This window comes from Leptinotarsa decemlineata, unplaced genomic scaffold (genome assembly GCF_025532065.1).
Source record: "Leptinotarsa decemlineata unplaced genomic scaffold, Ldec_3_MD MMD2_tig00078422_RagTag_RagTag, whole genome shotgun sequence".
Lineage (NCBI taxonomy): Eukaryota > Metazoa > Arthropoda > Insecta > Coleoptera > Chrysomelidae > Leptinotarsa > Leptinotarsa decemlineata.
This window is the reverse complement of record NW_027412747.1, coordinates 1,020,825-1,044,261: the sequence shown is the minus strand read 5'-3', so window position 1 is coordinate 1,044,261 and position 23,437 is coordinate 1,020,825. Positions and strand designations below refer to the sequence as shown.

Sequence of the window (23,437 nt, the reverse complement as noted above, 5' to 3'; positions counted from 1 at the left end):
GAAAGTGACCCACCCTGTTTGGACTCTGGCTTGACCAGATGTTATGGTGAAGCCAGTTCGCCAGAGTGGTATCAGTTGTTCAATGCATCTCACTATTTTGTCGGGTACCGCAAGGCATCTGAGCAAATGCAAGATGAGCTCATGTGATATTGTATCAAATGCCTTGCGGTAATCGATCCAGGCCATAGAAAGGTTGCGCTTATATTGTATAGAGTCCTGGGTTACACATCTGTTGATGAGCAGGTTCTCTTTACATCCAGCGACTCCTCTCTTCTGGAGGACGCTTCAATGCGTCGCTCTAATTAAATTACATCTTCTCTGTTTGATGATTTTGGTAAACCCTGTAGGTATCTCTCAAACAATGTCAACTTCGTGTTAATATGTTACTGATTGGCATTGTCTCAGATTGTTTTTTTGTATAATTTAAATCGAACTCCTTGTTGAATTCATTTTATTGTACAGGAGTCACCAATCAACTTCTTTGAGGAATCAACTATTTCAGTTAAAGTTTGACGATTCAAATACTTGTTCTTTTTCACGTAATAATAAGGAAGGTAAGGCGAGTTGTGCGAAACTAGAAAATATGAATATGATCTGCTGTCTTTTATTAACACCATTGGAAACGACTCAACTCTAGAATACTTTAAAGTAAAACTGATGAACGAGGAAGCCAAACCAAACAAGCCAAGCCTCACGATAAAAGTCAAATTTTCAAGAAGTCACACATCGGAAGCAAACCTGAAAAATGCCCTCCAATTCTCAACAAGGATCATATCGTTGTGTTTTGGTTGGTTTCCGGATTTTGCCGTGGTCTTTTTTGGTTACAATATCCAAACGTTTCAACTGCAACTGCGGAAGTCATCTGCCGTTTAAGTGGATACGTCAAGAAAAGTACTTCGATCACGCCACTGAAGATGAGTGCCGCAGTTGCAGTTGAAACGTTTCGAGTTTATAACTAAAGAAAACCACGGCAAAACCCGGAAACCAACCAAAACATTGATGCCAGCCGTAAAAGGGTTATATCCTTTCAAATGCCAGAGATGTGGTCCCATGGTGATAAAAAGTCAAAATGCAGAACAATGCAATGAATCTGGAAGTGGGGCAAATTTCGGAGAAAGTAATGATTCTAACTTTTACGATGAATCCAAAGGAGCCTTTGCACCGAACTGTTATTGCGATTCTCAAATTAGCACATGATTTTTAGATTTGAATGCACCGACTATATGACGAATAATGCTCAATTAGCCAAATCTGGAAGCATTTTGAGATGGCTGACTGTCTAGACTGTTTTGTTGACAACTCCATCGAAAGTGATGAGTATTTCTTGGAGTCTGTAAAAATTGACCGAATACATGTTACTTCGTGTGTATAACATGTTATAGTGTAATCTCCAAAAGTTGTTTAGCACACGTAAAGCACAAAATCATGCTACATGAAATCAGATTATACGTAATGACTACAAAGACGAAGAGGATCAGAAGCTTCCATCACAAAACGAACACGAAATAGCTAATGCTCAAAAAAATGAACACATAATCAAACTAAACATAAAATTCGAGGCATATTACAATGAATCACTATTTATGTAAAATAGTTCAAATAACATCATACAAATTTATGGAAAGACAACTGCCATATTAAAAAACGAGATAAGAAAACAAGCAGAATCCTTATCTGTAATAAAATTGACCAAAAGAGAAGTAAAATAATCTGGCACACAAACTATTTCTGACTGTTTTCAGCAATGGTTATCAGTAAAGATCTTACAAAAAGAGACACATGCAAAAATAAACTGCTAAAACATAATTGCATTAACATTGTGCATCGAAAAATGTACACGAGTGCAGTTGAAACTGCGAAGGACACCAATGCTAAATCTAAAAATGTATTGATTACAAGCAAAAAGGAAAATAGTAACCGCTTACAGAAGTAAAGCTACTCCGATGTTATAACACAATTCTCGGAAAGGTGCATGAATCCACCATCAGGAAAGGACATAGATGGGACAAATCAAATAATCTTGAAGTAAAGTCAACGAAAGGAAAAGAAAACAATGATAGAGAATCGGTCGTAATTGGGAAAGATATCCTAGTTATAGGTGATCAGTATGCCGATGGTTTTTCCAAAGTACCAAAGTCCTTTGAATGCATTCAGGACAGTTTTGAAGTAAATTAAATGGTCATACTGAACTAGCAGAACTAACAAAATGTGTCTATAACTAAACTACATAGAGTTTGTTTGAATTGGTTTGGTTGTATTAGTCGTGTTCAAACTATAAACATTAGCAGCAAGAAAACCATCGCTTAAAATATCATTGGCTTAGGGAAATACACCAAACAACGTGATTATCATTTCAAAACTCAATTCGGATCGTGATAATATCTGCATTTAACATTTCAAGGCACATTTAAGTGAAAATAAAAAGTATTCCTTTAATTCCTCAATTGTAAATCCAGAGGGTAGTAGAAGTGAATTGTCAGTAATTAACATGAATGTAGCTGTTTCGAGAGGGCTTTTATTTCAGTTTGTGCCTGAAGGTTACTTAGTATGATCTTCACATCTTTGTATAGAGGTAATTTTTTGAAATTGATTGCTTCCTTCCTTTCTTTGGAAGATTCTCACTTTTTTTTTTGTATAAAGACAGAGGAGTTGATAGCCAAAACCTTTCTTTCCTAAAAATCAATATCTCCTAAAAATAAACCCCTTTCAATTTATATAATTTAATATCTAGTTATTGTAGAGAGCAACACATACATGTAGGGGCAACACATACATGTTCATGAATATATAGAAAGTAAATCTAAAGAAATGAAATATGTTAAACCCCTGTCCTTTGAACAATGCATAGAGTACTAGGCAGTCTCATATAACAAAACTTGTATTATTAAAATCTACAGACCTCCAGTGGGCGGTTTCTCAAAATTTCTGCAACAAATTGAGGAAAACTGTATGTTTATTGTTTCGATCTTAATACAAACAAATTATGAAAGAAATATTTGAAAAAAAAAATTATGATTTGATAGTCATGAAATCTGAAATCACTAATCACTGAAACAACAAAAATTGTAACAACTGAGAGAGGGACAAGTGTTGCTGCTCTCGATCACAAATTGTTTCAAATATAGAGGGTAGAATTGAAGCAGAAGTACTTTACCTCAGGTTTTTCGATCATTTAGCACAAGATGTTCTTGGTCCAAGTCGGAGATTTCAGGAACGAGGTCAAGTAATCTCCATATTCAGACGACATTCGAAAATGATATTGTTGTTCTTTGAATCACCGTTGTTCCTGTTGTTTCTGCCGTTTTTTTGTTCCCATTGTGTTTATTGTTCCTGTAATTGTGTTGGATATTGTTCCTGTGTTCCAGTTGTTTTCTGTTCGTGAGTTCCAGTTCATATTTCAATATTTCTGAAGTTCCCATTTTAACTGATATCAGCTCATTTTGATTGACAAATTTCAACATGGCACGTCTGTCACTTCAAGCAAAAATTGAAATTGTTTTAATTGTTGGTGAAGGGGTGATGTCTTATCGTGAAGCGGCCGTTGAATTTAATAGAAGACACCCGCTAGAGGTAGCTGTACACCCTGGAACTGTACATAAAATATATATTCTATTCGTGAGCACCGGCCAAGTAACAAAGGACAGAAAAATTGTAAAACATTATATTGATGATGATACGATATACGGCTCATCAAGCTGATCCTAGAATTAGTTTGAGAAACGCTGCAACTCAATATGAGCCGCAGTAAAATATGGAGGTGTTTAAAGAGGCATAAAATGCATGCGTTCAAACCCAAATTTTTACATACTTTGCACGAAGGAGATGAAATCCGCCGTATGGAGTATTGTTTATGGAAGCAGGGAAATTATCTCAATAATAGGAATTTTTTAAAGTATATCTTATACAATGATGAAGCTACCTTTACCATGAATGGTGTTGTATCTTTCCATAACATGAGGTTTTGGGCTGAACAAAATCCAAATTGGGTGGTGAATTGTAGAGACCAAATATCTCAGAAAGTTAATGTGTGGTGTGGTATCCTGAACGAAAATATTATCGGGCCATTTTTTTTCGATCAAAATTTAAACGGAAGACTATTCGTTGATTTTCTCGAAAATGCATTTTCCGATGTGTTGGAAGAACTACCTTTGGATGTGAGACACAGCATGATTTTTCAGTTAGATGGTTCACCAGTTCACAATAGTGGCATAACAAGGGTTTGGTTGAATAGGAATCTACCTATGAAATGGATAGGACCCAATAGCCCCCTCGTAGTATGGCCACCACGATCCCCAGATTTTCATTTATGGGGAAACTTGAAAAATAAAGTTTATAAGTATAGACCAACAAATAAGGAAGATCTCCGTGCAAGAATTACACAAGTGTGTAGAGAAATAACACCTAGAGAACTGAGAAGAGTTGGAGGAAAAAATAGAAGGCACATAGAAAAATGTGTTCGATTGAAGGAAAATTTCATAGAAGGCACGAAAATATAAAATTGTCAACAGTTAAATCATTTGAAATTGATTGTTTTGTTTTTTAATTGAAAATGTGATTTTGAAAGTAGTACTTTGAAAGAATTTTGAACTACATAACATTTTTCGCCACAAAATGTCCTTGTTTTTTTTAAATAATGGAAAAATGAGAATATGAACTAACATTAACCATCCTAAAACCTCACTGATTACATGTTTCCGTTCCTCTTACAAAATTACCATTTTCTCTCTTATTGAGAAGGAATAACTTTCCTGACAACAAAATAAAAAATAAATTATTTATGTGAAAACAAAAGTCGAGTTTCTCTTAAACAATTTCGTTCATGTTTTGATGTCAAAACCAAAAAAAATCTACTTCAATTATTACGGAAGATACGGGGGTGTTTCCATAAGAAGTGAGACAAATTCGGATTTTTCAGGAAAAAAGTGTAATCGTAGTAAGTTGGTAGTCCTGATCACGAATCTGAAGGAATTTTGAGCCTATTTTGCCCCCTAATATGTTTTACCGTAAAAATGGGGTGTTCCATCGCGAGTGGCGGACAGTGTATATCACTTTGGCCAACCCAATTCAGGTGGTAGGTGCATTTTGAACATTTCCATCAGTCCTGAGAGTTTCATCGTTCTACCTCGAATATTACGGAAGATACGGGGGTGTTTCCATGAGAAGTGAGACATACTGTATATATATATATATATATATATATATATATATATATATATATATATATATATATATATATATATATATATATAGTGTGTCAATTTGAAAACTTCCCACCCTCAATATCTCCCTTCCAGTACATAATATGAAAAAATGGTCAGACAGGTCAACTTTATTTGCAAGGGGGACACTCTGAATGAATATTTTCAACCCTCGGGGTTCAACCCCCTAGGAGGGGTGGATGTTACCCTCAGAATTTCAAATGGAAAGGGGGGTCAAGTGGCACATCATTTTGAAGGGCATTCAATTCTCTTGCCAATGATACCTTTTTCATTAGTTTTTGATGAGCAGTTTTTGAACAATAACATTCCAAACGAACGGTGATTAGAAGTGAATAAGAATAAATGATTAAAACTCGCCCGCACTAGATGTTTGGTATTCAGGTTGGTATTCAAAACAAATGATTGTAATGGACTATTGGAAAAGGTGAGCATCGTACTAGGTAGCATCGTTCCAACCCTTGAGTAATATTCGAATTCGTGGATGTGAGAGGAATGTAGAACTACTTAGTTAACGAAATACGCATCGAGTGCAAACAAAAAATACTAAATTGCAAAAAACAAATTTCAACCATCTTGTTACGCTTTATCTGATAATATGTTCAAAATGTTGTCCATTCTGCTCTAAACAGTAATACAGTCTGTTTTCGAACTCCTCTCGAACATTTTGGAAAACTTCACCACTAATTGACCGGCATGCTGCTGTAATTCGTCCTTTGAGGTCATCCATATCAGTGGGCTGTGTTTTATAAACGACAGATTTGAGATATCCCCAAAGAAAAAAATCTAATGGAGTCAAATCCGGTGATCTCGGTGGCCACTCAATTGATCCCCTTCTGCCAATCCATCTCTCCCGGAATCGCTCGTTCAACCATTGTCGGACGGGGCGAAAATAATGAGGTGGCGCACCGTCCTGTTGGAAATGTAACAAATCTTCCTGCAACAGTAAATTACCGTGTGCATCAATTTGAGTTTCGAGCTCGTGAGTTATAAGTGGATCGATAGGTGCTTGAAGCATATCTAGGTACAGATCACCATTCAAGTTTTCTTCAAAAAATAAAGGTCCGATAATGGCATTTCCAAGAATACCAGCCCAAACATTAACTTTTTGTGGGTGTTGTGTATGTCCTTCTCGAAAATTGTGAGGGTTTTCGTCACTCCAATAGCGACAATTTTGCCTATTAACATTGCCATTCAGGAAAAATGAACATTCATCACTGAAACAGATATTGAACAGAAGATTAGGTAAAGCATTGATTCGAAGAGTCATGATTTCACAGAATTCTATTCTTCTGTCATAATCATCCTCATGGAGCTCGTGGAGAATCTGCATTTCATATGGATGAAATTTGTGCATTTTCAGTGCTTTCCTTACAGTCTCGTGTGACATTCCCGTCTGTTCTTCTACTGATCGTAAGGAGCTAGTCGGCTCTGCAGCAAATGTTCCCAACACCTCAATTTGAGCATCCTCATTCAGTACTCTGGGGTTATTCCTTTTTTTATTCTTCACCGAACCAGTTTCGGAAAACTTTGTCACCAAATCAAGCACATACCGGTGACTTATATTAAGATTTGGATTTCTTTCATAAAAAAGAGATGCCGCCCTTCGTGCGCACTTGCCCACCTCTCCATAAATAAAAATTATTTCAATTCGGTCTTGGATAGTGTAAACCATTCTTACAATTTATACACTTTCTAAGGTATCGCTGATCAGCTCAACAAATGAAACTGAAATGATAGTACTACCAAATGGCTTGAATGCGATGAACACCTTTTTTGCTCAAAAAACGATACTTTTTATAGCAGAAGTAACAAAAAAGGGATAAGAGTTTTAAATCCGATAATAAACCCAAATGAAAGTCACCGAAATCAGATAACTAATTAATGTAAATTTTTTGAGGCTTGTCTAATTTTACCCCTGATGGAAAGTTGAAAAGCTGACCCGTCATCACAAGTTTTACTTATAAGAGAGTCAATAAATTGTATTTCTTTGCATACTAACTTGATAACCAGGCATTTTAGTATAGGCCAATTCTAATTACTTCTATTAGTTTAGAACTACATTTTCGGATACTGCTGATCGGAAAATAATAAATGAGGGCACCGTCGGCAAGCGAATTGAATGCCCTTCAAAATGATGTGCCACTTGACCCCCCTTTCCATTTGAAATTCTGAGGGTAACATCCACCCCTCCTAGGGGGTTGAACCCCGAGGGTTGAAAATATTCATTCAGAGTGTCCCCCTTGCAAATAAAGTTGACCTGTCTGACCATTTTTTCATATTATGTACTGGAAGGGAGATATTGAGGGTGGGAAGTTTTCAAATTGACACACTGTATATATATATATATAGTTATTGTGATTATTATATAATCAGGTACCTGCGTCTTGAGTGTCTTAAATTAATTTTACAATGTGTCCTTATGTAATAGTCAAGTAAATCTAATAATTGAAATATTCTAAGCTATATAGACATTTGCTGCGTTACAGAGCACTGGCTAAAATACCAACAATTAGAATATTTCAAATTGAATAATTTTCATTTAGTAAATAGTTTTTGTCGTAATGATCGCAATCATGGTGGCACTGCCGTTTTTGTGAAGAACCATCTAGTTACAATATCAAAGCCAATAAACTTCCATGGCAATGTAGAAAAGCATTTTGAAGCCACTATAATATGTACAGAATTTACTAAAGGCAGACCTAAAATGTTTGTAGTAAATATTTATCGTAGGTACACCTGATAGTGATATTAAAATATTTTGTGATAAATTATATGAACTGATCTGTAGTATATATACTGACAAAGACTATCTGATAATATGCGGATATATCAATATAAATTTTTTGAAAGACACTTTGTTTGTTATAGAGATAAACAATATTCTCAATGAATTTGGAATGGTAAATCATATCAAACTTGCTACTCGTATTACCAATCGAAGTCTCACTTCTATTGATGTAATTTTTTCTAACATTGATGTTAAAAAGCAACTAATCAAAGAAAATCATTTATCTGATCACACTTTCCAAATATGCCAGTTTAAAGTCCAGTATGAAAGAACAAAAACTGTTGAAGTTTTATTAAAACGCGATATATCAGAAAATAATTTAATAACTTTCAAAAATTTGTTAAAAAGGGAAACATGGAAAGACGTGTTCACGTCAATTAATACCGATGATAAATTTAAAAGCTTCTATATCACATTTCAATATTGTTACAACATTGCTTTTCCTTTAAAAAAACCTATGTTAACAAAAATAAGAAACCATGGTACTCTTCTGAATTAAAGGAACTCCATAACATGTTATGTGAAATGTCAAAAATTGTAAAAAGTTCATTTAATGATTTGGTCAAAAGTAGGTATAACATGTTAAAGCACTACTATAAAGAAAAAGTGAAAATAGCAAAACACACATATAACAATGATAGGCTGCAAAGGGCACCAAACCTGATGAGAGAAAGTTGGAAAATAATTAACGAGTCAAAAAATAAACCAAATTTCAATTCAGTGAATCAACTTACTGTTAATGATAAAAAAATAGCAGATCACGAAGAAATAAGTAATATTTTCAGTAAACATTTTATGAATGTAAAATGTACAAGGCCGGAGCCTGATAAATTGAAATTAGGTCCTTTCAATGAACATAGCTTTTTCCATTGTCCAACCACTCCTCAGGAAATTGAAGAATATATAACTAAAACAACAAGTAAACATGCTTCTGTGATAGATGATATATGTGGAAAAGCTGTAAGGTTTGTCAAGGAAACGATAGGTTTGCCTTTAGCTCACATAATCAATGAATCTTTTTTGTCAGGACAGTACCCATTGATTCTAAAGGTCTCTAAATCTATACCAATTTTCAAAAACAAAGGATCTAGAGAGATAGTAGATAATTACCGAAATGTCTGCTTACAGAGCCAACTAGCCAAAATTTTTGATACGGAATATAATGAACGTCTCAATAAATTTTTGAATCAACATAACTTATTATTTGATTGTCAGAATGGATTTAAAAGGAACAAATCAACAAATACCGCCATATCTGATCTCAATACTACCGTCTATAGCTGCCTTAATAATAAACAAAATCCCATTGCTCTTTATTTTGACCTAAGTAGAGCGTTTGATACAGTTGATCACCAACTACTCTTGGAAAAATTACACCGAATTGGCATACGAGGAGTTACAAGTGATTGGATTGCTTCATATCTCCATGACAGACAACAAATAGTGGTGAAAAACGGTAAAAAATCTAAAGAAAATATTGTGAACATTGGTGTCCCTCAGGGGTCTATATTGGGGCCAGTTCTCTTCACAATTTTTATAAATGATATGGTTTATTCATGCTCTGATCCAAAAAAAAATCATTATGTATGCTGATGATACTAATATTCTGATTTCTGAAAATAAATTGCAGGATACTGTAATCAAAACAAATATTTGTGCTAATGATTTTCATGAGTGGTGTGTGTTCAACGGATTGCTAGTGAATTTGTCCAAGACATTTTTTATGGTGTTTACAACAAAAAATATAAATTATGATTTCAGTCCTTTAATAAGAGTTAATCATCAAACAATAGAACAGGTGAATTACATCAAATTTCTAGGTATCAAAGTAGATCAAAAAATGACATGGGATCCTTATATTAATGATCTAACAAATAAATTAAGCACAAGTTGCTTCATCATCAGGCAATTGAAAGGTACAATATCTCTGGAAACCCTTAAACTGGCTTATTTGGGAATAGTGCAATCGACAATAAGTTATGGAATAATGTTTTGGGGTAACTCTGTACATATGAATAGAGTTTTTGTTATGCAAAAAAGAATTATCAGATGTATGGCAGGAGTGCACTCCAAAACATCATGTAGAAAATGGTTCAATCAACTAGGAATTCTCACAGTCCCCTCACTTTATGTGCTGCAGATCATATTATACGTTAAAAAAGATGAAAATTATTTGAGAAAAAAAAAGATATACATAATTACTGTACAAGAAACAGTGAAAGATTATACCAGCCATACTTACGATTAGGAGTTGGTCAAGACTCCCATGTATATCAAGGTATTAAATGTTATAACAAACTCATCGCTATTCATCCTGAGTTAAGTTTAATGAGTAGGAATGAACTAAAATGTTGGTTGAATGAATTTTTAGAAAACAAGGTGTTCTACTCTCATCAAGAATTTTTAAATTGTTGATGTTCATTGTATATTTTAATATTTTACTTATCAAAAATGTATATGTATAATCTTGTAAATTTTAATTACTTTTAAGCTCTCTTTGTGACTAGTCCAATAAGTTTAATGTATTTACACTTTTTTTATGTTGTACATGTGAACTTTAGTGATGAATAAACTTCTATTCTATTCTATTCTATTCTATTCTATTCTATTCTATTCTATATAAAATTAATTTCACATATTGCCTTATCTACTAGTCTTGAATTAGATTTACAATATGTAATAGTTAAATGAATGTAATGATAGAAATATTATAAGCTCTATAAAGTTGATTTCACAATATTGTCCAATCTATTTGTCTTAAATTTATTTTACAATGTGTCCTTATGTAATACTCAGGTAGATCTAATAAATAAAATATTATTTTAACAAGTTATATAGTATACTATCAGGTATTGGTTCACCATCGTTGATGGGCAGTCAACATAATAATATAATAGGTAGATCGGGCAATATTGTGAAATTAACTTTATATTTACTATACAGGGCTTTTCATTATGAGCGTTATTTAGCCGTTTCGGGAAATATTGTGAAATTAACTTTATATCTACTATACAGGGCTTTTCATTATGAGCGTTAATTAGCCGTTTCTGGCAAACTGATCAACCTGAAAATTCCACAGTATGCATAAGTCAATATGACCTACACGCCTAAAATATTTTAGACGAAGCGGCGTTGTCGCTTCTACTATAAAGTAGCGGCTTCTTTGATTTTCCAAATGGAACACCCCGTATATAATATCATATTATGATTCATTATCACTTTGTCAACAAATTCATATACTATTTCCCTATACCTATCTATTACCGTTTAGAAGATATAAATTAATTTCGATATTTTTTTTTTACCAAACATGAACTTTTATAAATGCTGATAATCTTGAACTCTCTTGCACTAAAACGATCAAATTTGAAATGGAGTGGAGTGATACTATGAGGATCTTCACTAAGAGTCATATTTTCATTTGCCTCATACAGGGTCTTCAAAAAATGCAGATACTTTGATCTCATGAAAAAATGAGTGGAACTCAATTTTTTCAAATGGAACCCTGTATATTTCAACATTTTTGAGCTCTGCATCCAATTTCAGATTAACTTTGTTTAGATAATACTATTTCTATTTTGAACCGTTTTCGAGATGAACTGTTACAAACGGAAATTGGCATGGTTTCCTTGTTCATCACTCATTTTTGTAAAACAGATTTCGTTTGATGTTTCTCAATTAGTCACAGATAATACAATGAAAAGATAATTATTAAAATACTCCTCAACCATCGAATGAAACTTCTCTTCAAACAATAGTTTTATTAACGCTGAAACACGAACTGAAAATAATAAACCCATAAATTAATGAGTTAATTTAATCGTCAGTGTATTTCAGAATATGTTCAAACACATCTCCACCTCTACTTAAACAAACATGTAATCTCTTCAAAAGATTGTCATGTGTAGCGCTTCTGATCAAGTCTGGAGTCAAACTATTCATATCTTTCATTGTTGTTATTGGAGTAGAGTAAACCACATTTTCAATGAAACCCCACACGAAATAATATAATGGATTGCCATCTGGTGTTCTAGGAAGCCAACGAAAAGGTCCATTATTACCAATCCATCTATCTGTTTTCGAAGATTTCGGTTAAAGCTTCGCTGACTGAATGAGAATTATGGGTTGGAGCACCATCCATTTGGTACCATACACGTTCTCTTCCTGGTCTATTATTTAAAATCATTCGAATTCCATTCCTCAGTAAATCTTCATATTTTGATGCATTCAAATTATCATCGTAAAACTGGATATGAAAAATTGACTCATTCTTTATGGCACAAAATACATTGAATTGCCATCTTTCTTGAAAACCCCTTTGGCGGACAACATGGGGATTTTCTGGCGCCCAATAATGACTGTTGTGTCTATTGAAAACTCCATTTTTTATGAACTTGGCCTCATCTGTCCATATGATATTGTCAAGGAAATGTTCATCCTCTTGAGTCTTGACAAGTAACCATTCAAAGAATTCCACTCTACGAGTTAAATCAGTCTCTTTCAAATGTTGGACACAGTAGAACTTATAGGGATGCCATTCGGGCTTATTAAGAATTCGACAAATTGTCACGTAGGGTATACCTATCTCCCTTTCAGCCTCGTGCAGAGAAGCATTTGGAAATGCATGAAAGTATCCCAAAACTGTTATACATTGTCATCATCATCCACTTTAGTCTTCTTACGAATGATTTTTGGACGGAAGGTTCCATTCAACCTACAGTTTTTTAGCAGTCGATTTATCATATTATTATTCGGCTTCGGAAGTTGTGGATATCTTTCATGAAATACTCGGCATGTTCTACGGCACTCACCATAAATTATTAATAAATTCAAGAAATCTTCATTACTGTAACCTAATCTTGACATTATTCTATTATAATTGGTAGCTATCACAATCAGTCAAAACCACAAACGAAAAACCATCAGACGAAAGTCTGATGTTGAATAATTGGTTTATTTATTTTTCCAAAGCATACTATTGAAAAATATTAATGTGTACTGTTGTACGTTAGAGACCAATACCTCAATGTATACAAATTGTAACTTTTTCTAAGGTAGGTACATACCAATTTCGAATTGACTGATCTGAGACAGTTAAAAAACTGGATCAAAAAGAAATATTACTAAGTATAAAAAAAATGTTGGAATATATCCAAAATAAGTGATGAATTCAAAAAAACGAGCAAGAAAACCACGTCAGTTTCCGTTTAAAACAGTTTATCTCGAAACAAAGTTAATCTAAAATTGGATGTAGAGCTCAAAAATGTTGAAATATACAAGGTGTTCCATTTGAAAAAATTGAGTTCCACTCATTTTTTCATGAGATCAAAAAGTATCTGCATTTATTGAAGACCCTGTATGACAAATGAAAATATGACTCGGAGTGAAGATCCTCATAGTATCACTCCACTCAATTTCAAATTTGATCTCAGCCAAGAGAGTTCAAGATTATCAGCATTTATAAAAGTTCATGTTTGGTAAAAAAAATATCGAAATTAATTTATATCTTCTAAACGGTAATAGATAGATATAGAGAAATAGTATATGAATTTGTTGACAAAGTGATAATGAATCATAATATGATATTATATACGGGGTGTTCCATTTGAAAAATCAAAGAAGCCGCTACTTTATAGTGTAAGCGACAACGCCGCTTGGTCTGAAATATTTTAGGCGTGTAGGTCATATTGATTTATGCATACTGTGAAATTTTCAGGTTGATCCGTTAAATAGTTTGTCAGAAACGGCTAATTAACGCTCATCATGAAAAGCCCTGTATAAAAATGGATGTTTGTTGGTTGGTAAGTGATAAACTTCTACATCGCTCAACCGATCGTGATGAAACTTGACATGTATAAGTAATTTTTCATAGAGAAGGTTTTTAGGCTATCAATTTTTCTGCAACTCGCCACTAGATGGCGCTGCAAAACAATTTTTTTCAAGCACTGTTCTATAACGCTGCGCACGCCTAAGTTCGTTGATTCTGATTCTGTCAAAACATTGGAACAGCAGCGATACAGCAACATATAGTAAAACCAATAATGATTAAGAGTAAAGCGCGTTGTCATATCTAAATTTTACGTTACCAGTTTATAGCAGAATCAAAATATAGTAAGCAGTAGAGTTGTAGGTTGTGGCAAATTATAGATAATACACAATACTAGTACGATTAAAAAGTATTATTTATGACAAAAATCAGTAATGAGCTTGTAATGAGTAATACTTATACATTTCCTGATTACTGATCAGTTAAAATTCATTATTTTCTGTATAGTGTTAGATATTTATTGCAACTAGTGGCAACGCTGTACGCAACGATATTTCTGTGTTTGTCACTTTACCGTAACTTCCATCTCATCGTTGCAGTCCTCACTAATGTACTTGCAGCCATGAGCGTATCATTGGTTTGTGAATTATACAGCGTGAATTGTACGTTTTACAGTTAAGTTAGTCAGCAATCGACGTGTTGTGATAACAATTGGTGAAAATAATAATGCTAATAGGTGTAAGCGTTACATAATTATATTTCTACACCGTTCTCAAACTACTCAAAAAATGGGAGACATGGTCGGGCCTTCCACGTCGAAAAAGGTAAAACGGTCGGAGTCTCGGTCAGTAAGAGAAAAACAAATTGTACTGCGAGTATTTCACTGTCTTGAAAGAGATCATCAGCCACCAAAAGATGACTTTGTGCATGTGTGCTGTGATTCTACGTGTGTACCTCCGAATAACCAACCGGGCATTTCTACATCATTAAGTTCCACAATTACAAAAGATAAATTAGTTGATATGTGCTCTGATTATACCGGTGTACCAAAATCATCGATTTACAAAATACTAAGAGAAGCAGAAATTCATGGGGACCTACAAACGCCAAAAACTAGTAGCGGACAAAAAAAAATCACAGTTGATGAAGAAGCCAAAACCAGTATACGCAGAACTATTCACAGTTTCTTTTTCAGAAATGAGCTGCCCACACTACAAACAGTTCTGGAGGCACTTAGCGATCATGAATTGGTCCCAAAAATGGGTAAAGAAACTTTTAGGAAACTTGTACACGAAATGGAATTTACGTACGGAAAAGTTGACAGGAAAAGCATTCTCATTGAACGTCAAGAGATAATAGCATGGAGAAGAAACTATCTAAGAAAAATTGACGAATTTCGGAAGCTCAAAAAAAATTGTACTTCATGGACGAGACATGGGTTAACCAAGGACATACGGTCAAAAAAGTATGGCAGGATGGTAATATAACAAGTGCACGACAAGCCTTTATTGAAGGTTTGTCAGTTGGGTTAAAACAGCCATCTGGAAAAGGTAGTCGTCTGATAGTTACGCATATAGGAAGCGACAGTGGATTTTTACCAAATGGTGAATTAATATTTAAATCTAAGAAAACGGGAGACTATCATGAAGAGATGAATGCGGAGGTGTTTGAAAAATGGTTTGAAGGCATCATTCAACTTGTGGAACCCGGGTCTGTCATCGTCATGGACAATGCCCCATACCATAGTCGATATTTAGAACCATTACCGAAACAATCATGGAAAAAAGCAGCAATTCAAGAATGGTTAATTAATAAGAACATCCAATATAACAAAGATAGTTTAAAGGCAGAACTACTTCAGCTAACAAAATTACACACAGACAAATATAAAAAATTCGCAGTGGATGAAATGGCGTTAAGTCTTGGAATTACAGTTTTAAGGTTACCACCATACCACTGCGAATTAAACCCAATAGAATTAATCTGGGCGCAAGTAAAAGGATATGTGGCACGAGAAAACAGAACATTTAAATTAGTGGACATGCAACATCACCTATAAGAAGCTATTCGAACTGTTTCTGCAGAAGACTGGAAGAAATACATGCAGCTTGTTTTAAAAGAGGAGCAAAAAATGTGGGACGTAGACAACCGTATTGAACACAATATTGAACCAATCATAATTCACTTTGATGATAGCGGTAGCAACAGTGACGAATCTGAGGTTGAAGATTAGACGAAAATTTGTACATTTACATTTATATTATATTCTATTATCAAAAATTTGTAATTTGTATTTTCTAGTACCCCTGACGATGAGTTTAAGTTACTCGAAAGCTTGAGAATAGTTATAAAGAGTTCACTCATCAATTGCTGCAACCCAATAGTGAAAAAAAGTTATATATATATATATATATATATATATATATATATATATATATATATATATATATATATATATATATATATATATATATTTATATATATATATATATATATATACATATATATATATATATATATATATATATATATATATATATATATATACATATATATATATATATATACATATATATATATATATATATATATATATATATATATATATATATATATATATATATATATATATATGTATATATATATATATATATATATATATATATTATATATATATATATATATATATATATATATATATATATGTAATATATATATATATATATATATATATATATATGTATATATATATATATATATATATATATATATATATATATATGTATATATATATATATATATATATATATATATATGTATATATATATATATATATATGTATATATATATATACAGGGTCCTGCAACAGTGGCGCGGTGTTCCATATCTCTATATTGGAAGCAGATAGGAATCTAATTTTCTATAATATTACCTTATTGCTCGAGCTCGACAAAATAAAAATATTGGCGGTCACACAGGGTGTTCGATTTTTTCTGGGCGGATCCCAACTGTGTCTTTTCAAATAGCAACCTATATTTTTTATCGCTTTTTCGGTTTCTTCATGGAAAATAAAATAAACTTTATGTATATCTGCACTTCGAAAATATTGATGGTTTTCGAGATATCTAGCATGACAGGTTTTTTTTCCAATATTCGTCACTCAGAATATTTGAAATTATAAAGTGGTGCCAAGTCCAGTTGAAATTTTTTTTTGGTCGAATATTCTTCATTGGTAACTCTCTCAAACGATATATCTGAAATCGACCTGTGATATACAGGGTATGAAAAACCGCTTGCCAAATATTGTAAATGAAAATTTGCAAAATCTTCCTTATATTAAATGGAACACCCTGTATATTATTGATCCATAAGAAGCGCCAACGAAACCTCTACAAATTTCATTAAGTATTCCCTATGGCTAAGTTCAATAGTTTTTCTTAAATGAGCATTTCTTTCGAAAAATGGTCATTTTTTCAAAGCGAAATCCATTTGACGACTGATAAGAATATACAAAAAATACCCTTTCCTTAAAATATCGCCCATTCCTAAAATTACCTGTTGCTGGATAAACAAGTTGCGAATTACACCACAAAATGGACGTTCTTGAATAGTTACAATAATTTCAAAAATCTCGGAATTTCTGCTATATTCTTTCGGTCTAAAACAACCTTTCAGCGAATGAAATATTTATTGGAAATCAAGTAGTCTGGCAAATGACAGAACAAAATATTTGGCTGCAAATGAATATTGAAATTTTTAGTCAATCGTGAAGTTGAACTGTCGGTATAATTTCATCAGAATGTTGTTATCAAAAAGTGATTTGATTGATATGATTTTCATATTAGGTGAATCAGACAGGAATTGTTTATTGGCAAGTAGAATTTATTCTCAACGGTATCCAGATAGAAGGCATCCAGATGAAAGATCTTTCCGAAAGGTCTTGGGACGATTCGTTGAAACTGGATCTATTAATTATTTCAAACATGAGCGCATCAAGCCAGCTACTAATGAAGATAATGAATTGCAAGTTCTTCTTGCTGTTGAAGAAGATCCTAGTAGGAGTCAACGACAAATTGGGGAAATAGTGGATATAAGTGAGAGATCAGTGCAACGAGTATTGAAGAAACATCGCTTGCATCCATACCACGTTCAGTTACATCAAGAACTACTGTATGCTGATTTCGAGAAAAGAGTGAGATTTTGCAATTGGGCCATGAACAAAATTCGTCGAAACGAATATTTTTTCAATAATATTTTATGGTCGGATGAATCGACATTCCATAAAAATGGATTTGTAAATCGACATAATTACCATTATTATGCGACAGAAAATCTTCACTTATTGAGACAGGTGGATTATCAACATAGGTGGTCGATAAATGTCTGGGGAGGCATCATTGGAGAATATGTAATTGGTCCTTACTTTTTTGAGGGACATATGAATGGTGCAATGTATCTCAATTTCTTACGAAATGATTTACCAGGTTTGTTAGATGATATTCCTCTTGACCTCCGCAATAGAATGTGGTTACAACATGATGGTGCACCTGCTCACTATTCGGCAGAAGTGAGAGATCATCTAAATGAAGTATTTCCCAATAAATGGATAGGACGGAATGGGCCTGTACGGTGGCCCGCTAGATCACCAGATTTGACGAAACTAGATTTTTTCTTATGGGGATACATAAAAAATATGGTTTACGTTGAGCCACCAACTTCTCCCGAAAATATGCGACTTAGAATAACGAATGCTTTTCGCAGCATTACACCAGCTGTCTTGCGCAGGGTAGAACAGTCTTTCAAACATAGACTTCAGCTCTGCATTCAAGAAAATGGAAGACATGTTGAACATATTTTATAAAAGTTTCATTATCAACCTTAATTAAACTCTCCCTTTTGTAGTTTTGTAATTTGCCAGTTGACAAATTTGAATATCTAGAACTCAAGCTCTGAATGAATATAATAACATGAAAAAAATAGTTATTTATAATGTTTCTTTCTTTTAACTTGTTTGGTTTGATATTGCACGATTTATGAGTGAAATTCTGCATCCAATGAAAAAATAATTTTCCATTTAGCAAAAAGTGATAGGTACATACATTTATTTCGTTAAAAAATATTTGTTTGGACACCTTCTAATGTACAAAATTGAAACAAGATATCTTTCGTATATTTTTATCAGTCGTCAAATGGATTTCGCTTTGAAAAAATGACCATTTTTCGAAAGAAATGCTCATTTAAGAAAAACTATTGAACTTAGCCATAGGGAATACTTAATAAAATTTGTAGAGGTTTCGTTGGCGCTTCTTATGGATCAATAATATACAGGGTGTTCCATTTAATCTAAGGAAGATTTTGCAAATTTTCATTTACAATATTTGGCAAGCGGTTTTTCATACCCTGTATATCACAGGTCGATTTCAGATATATCGTTTGAGAGAGTTACCAATGTAGAATATTCGACCAAAAAAAAATTTCAACTGGACTTGGCACCACTTTATAATTTCAAATATTCTGAGTGACGAATATTGGAAAAAAAACCTGTCATGCTAGATATCTCGAAAACCGTCAATATTTTCGAAGTGCAAATATACATAAAGTTTATTTTATTTTCTATGAAGAAACCGAAAAAGCGATAAAAAATATAGGTTGCCATTTAAAAAGACACAGTTGGGATCCGCCCAGAAAAAATCGAACTCCCTGTGTGACCGCCAATATTTTTATTTTGTCGAGCTCGAGCAATAAGGTAATATTATAGAAAATTAGATTCCTATCTGCTTCCTATATAGAGATATGGAACACCGCGCCACTGTTGCAGGACCCTGTATATATATATATATATATATATATATATATATATATATATATATATATATATATATATATATATATATATATATATATATATATATCTCATGAAAATTTTAACTTATGTCAAAACAAGTTCAGGAAAGTCTGAGACATTTCTAAATATGTCAAAAGAAACTCTGTTAACTTGTTACTGAATAGGGTTAATCACGCGTTTTTAAAAAAAACTGGAATTTACAGGGGATGTTGCTATTTCAACTTGCCCACTCACAAAATGAAGTATTTCTCTACAATAAATTATGAAAAGAACTAAGAAATATTCTGACAATATATTCTGATAATATACAAGAATTTGAAAATTATTTTAAAACTATCAATAGTGCCTAGTGCATAATTATTGAAAAGAACAATTTTGGCAAAAAAAAACAATCACCTGAATATGCAAAGAGGTCAAGGTGATGAGCAATTATGGAAATTGTGTGGTAAATGTTCATTTTGTGTGGTGAAGGTTGTTATGTTGTCCTGTTGTCCTGTCAATGTGTGATTTGTTTTTCACTGAAATATTTTACTTATCTATGATTCAAAATTGTTACTAATTCATATGATCTTAAAGGATCATTTTTTTAATATTTTTTTTTATTTTATTCAATTTTAAATGATTCATATTTTTTTTTCACTCTGAATTGTAGTAAATAATCCATGCCCATGAAACACATTTAGCCTTTTTACTTTTTTTTTTTATGTAATTTCACTGATTCACCTGATCCATAAGAAAGTGACGAAAATTAGAAAATTGAAAAACAGAAAAAGGAAATAGAATAATAGGAGAAACCGAAAGGAGTGATAAACTCTAAGAATTGAAGAGAAATCAGCCGAAGTTCATTCTTTTCCAAAATTATGCAAAAACAAATTTCTACGTGGCCTTAACAAAATTGATGACAACTAATACATTCGAATCGCCCGTTGGAGCTCATTCATTCAGACGGTTGCGGACCGAGGGAAAATTCTGCTTTACGGGATACTCACGGATTTTCTAGTTTTTTGTGGAATGATACTACATGATGGTTGGAATTCAGAACTTTTTTTTTAGTCGGACTCGATTAGAGATATATATAGCCTATCACAGTATCAAAATGACGTCATTTTTTTTCAGCACTGACATTTCAAATATGGAGATGAAGTGAACAACCGAACAAAAAAATGCCAGCTGCTTTCTGTATATGAAATGCATTGGTTTTAACATTTAAAATATTTCCAAAAATTACGGGGTTCATACGGATTTCCGAAATTTTTTCTATGATGATATTACATGATGGTGTAAATTCAGAACAATGATTTTTTTCTGACTCAATTTTTTTTCACAAGTGACATTTGAAATATGAAATGTATAGAGAGAACAGCTAACCAACAAAAAACAACCGCAACAAATGCAATGATATAACATTCCACCTAACCTGACCTTCGAATTCTAAAAGGAACGTAATTTTTTATTGCACCTGATATTTTGAATGATGTTCAAGAAATAAAACGAAAACTGTTGAATCGTTTTGAAATGGGAGACGTAGGGAATCTGACAGCTTTTTTGAGATTGGAAATCAATAGAAGTTCTTATTAACTATCAGTCAACAAAATTATCTAACTTCTGTTTTCGAAAAATTTTCTGTGAGATCGAAAAGTGGCAACTGGCAGTGAATGAAGAAAATTATCAAAATTTCGATAAATCATACAGACAACTATTAGGATGTTTGCGATACTTGGATTCAGACCAGACTTGAGCTATTCTTTGAGTTTTTTTAAGGACAAAACACAAGCACTACAGGAAAATCATCAAGGCGCTTTTAGAGCGGTGCTTGGATTTGAATCGCTGGAGATTAAATACATTTGAAAAAAAGTTCTCAGGAAGTTTATTCCACATAAACGCAGTTCTCCAAGTGAAATAGTTCTTAAACAGTGAAGTTAGAGGAGTACTGAGTTGAACCTCAAAACGATGAGCAGCCACAGTACATCGCGTATTTATGATATGTTGGTGGAATCAAATGTGCTAAGTCACTTGAACATTTCCCGTAAAAGTATCTATAGAAGAGAGACAAATTTTTGATGATCCAATTAGTTGTTGATATACAATAGAGGGTTGAAGACAGTATGATTCCCCGAGAACAACTAGCGTTGAAGGTGAAAGTATTCAAGAGATATTCGTCGATGGCCACTTGCAGGGAGCGTTCTTTCAGGAAGCTGAAGAGCCATACACAAAAATGATCCAACATGCTATAGCATCAAATTTTGGCCAGCAAACCCCTCATGCCACACACGGTCAAAGGTCTTATAAATATCAAGCGCAACTGCTCTTGACTCTCCATGTTTCACGATTGCGTTATTCCAAATATGGGTGACATACGATAGAAGGTCGCCTGTTGATCTTTATTTTCGAAAGTCATATTGATGATCGCTCAAGATGTTGAAGCCTTCCAAATATTTAGGGATATGGTGGTTTACGGCTTTCTCCATGTTTTTTGATATATCACTGATAGCAAAGCGACTGGTTTATGGTTATTTGGAAGAGTTTACTTGCCCTTTTTGGGAATAGGCTGAACGCGAGCAATCTTCCAGCAAGAAGGAAAAACCTGATTCTTATAAGACAGGTTGAAAAGTTTGCAAAATACTGGTGCGAGTTCATTTGCGCACTTTTTAAGTACGATGACGAGCACTTCATCAGGACCAGGCACCTTGTTGATATTGAGCTGTTTTAAATTTTTGCCTGACTAGACGATGTCGAAAGGTTATTTCCGACATTGTGGATTCTATTGTGGGAATAGTGGGTGGTGACTTTCCCAGAAAATCGACTGTGAAGTGGGACGCAAATTGTTCAGCGAGTAGATTTGCTTTTTCTATGGCTGTAGTTGCAATTGAACCTGAATTGAATCTGTTTGTGTTAGTGGTGAAAGTTGTGGATTTTGTAAAGTTCTGACTAACAGCTTTAGCCACCAACCAGAAGTATCTAGACCCCTTGAGATTGGCAAGCATTTTATTTCTAATTCCCTGATTGTGAAGTTCTTTGCTTTCGTTTATCCTAAGTTTGCACCTGTAGTTCGGTTTTCGGCACTGGGATTTTTGCGCCACTGCCGGTAGGCGAGATTTTTGGAGGCGACAGCTTGTTCTCAATTTTTGTTGACCGAGGTTTGCCGTTAGAAGCTCGTTTCATTGAAAAAGGAATATATGCATCCATGGATGATACAATAATTTCCACCAAATTGTGCTTCAGAAGCACAATTTGGTGGATCTTTAGAGCTGAAATAAACATCTAGCCAGGGAAAATTTCGGAAATGGTCTGTAATGCCAAACTTTGCGCGACTTAGATTGTATCAGTAATTCACTCAACACTGAAATGAGTTTGTGATCAGAAGATCCCAATGGAGACCTTACGGTGACTGTGTGAATTTCTGGATTAGTAGGTATAGATTCAGAAGACTAGCATCTTCTCCATCACTGTCAGGAATCCTGGTTGGCTCATTTATAATCTGAATATTTGAGCCATTCGACATTGTGTGGACATTGAAGTCACCGAATATGGAAATTTCTGCATTGGGATGATTGATTTGCAGAAAGTCAGTGGTGTTTGAAAGTGAAGAGAATAGTGCCCTATATTGTGTAATGTTAGGTGGTCGATAAACGCAGCATATGAATTTGGTGATCTGTGATATTATTTTGAACCACATAACATCAAAAATGGTGGAAAATTAACAATTGGATTTTATTTAGAGCTAATGATTATCCATGGTTCTTCAGAAAGCAATATAGGGTAGCTTTTCCATCACCAGAGGCTGTATGTGGATAAAGTATATGGTAAGAATCAGAGAT

At 33.5% G+C, this 23,437-nt stretch overlaps 1 protein-coding gene across 1 annotated transcript in view; it reads left to right on the top strand.

Annotated features, from left to right (window-relative positions):
- Positions 1-23,437, top strand: part of Myo81F (unconventional myosin 81F) — a 359,268-nt gene that overhangs the window by 333,011 nt on the left and 2,820 nt on the right. The gene's annotated exons all lie outside the window — the stretch shown is intronic.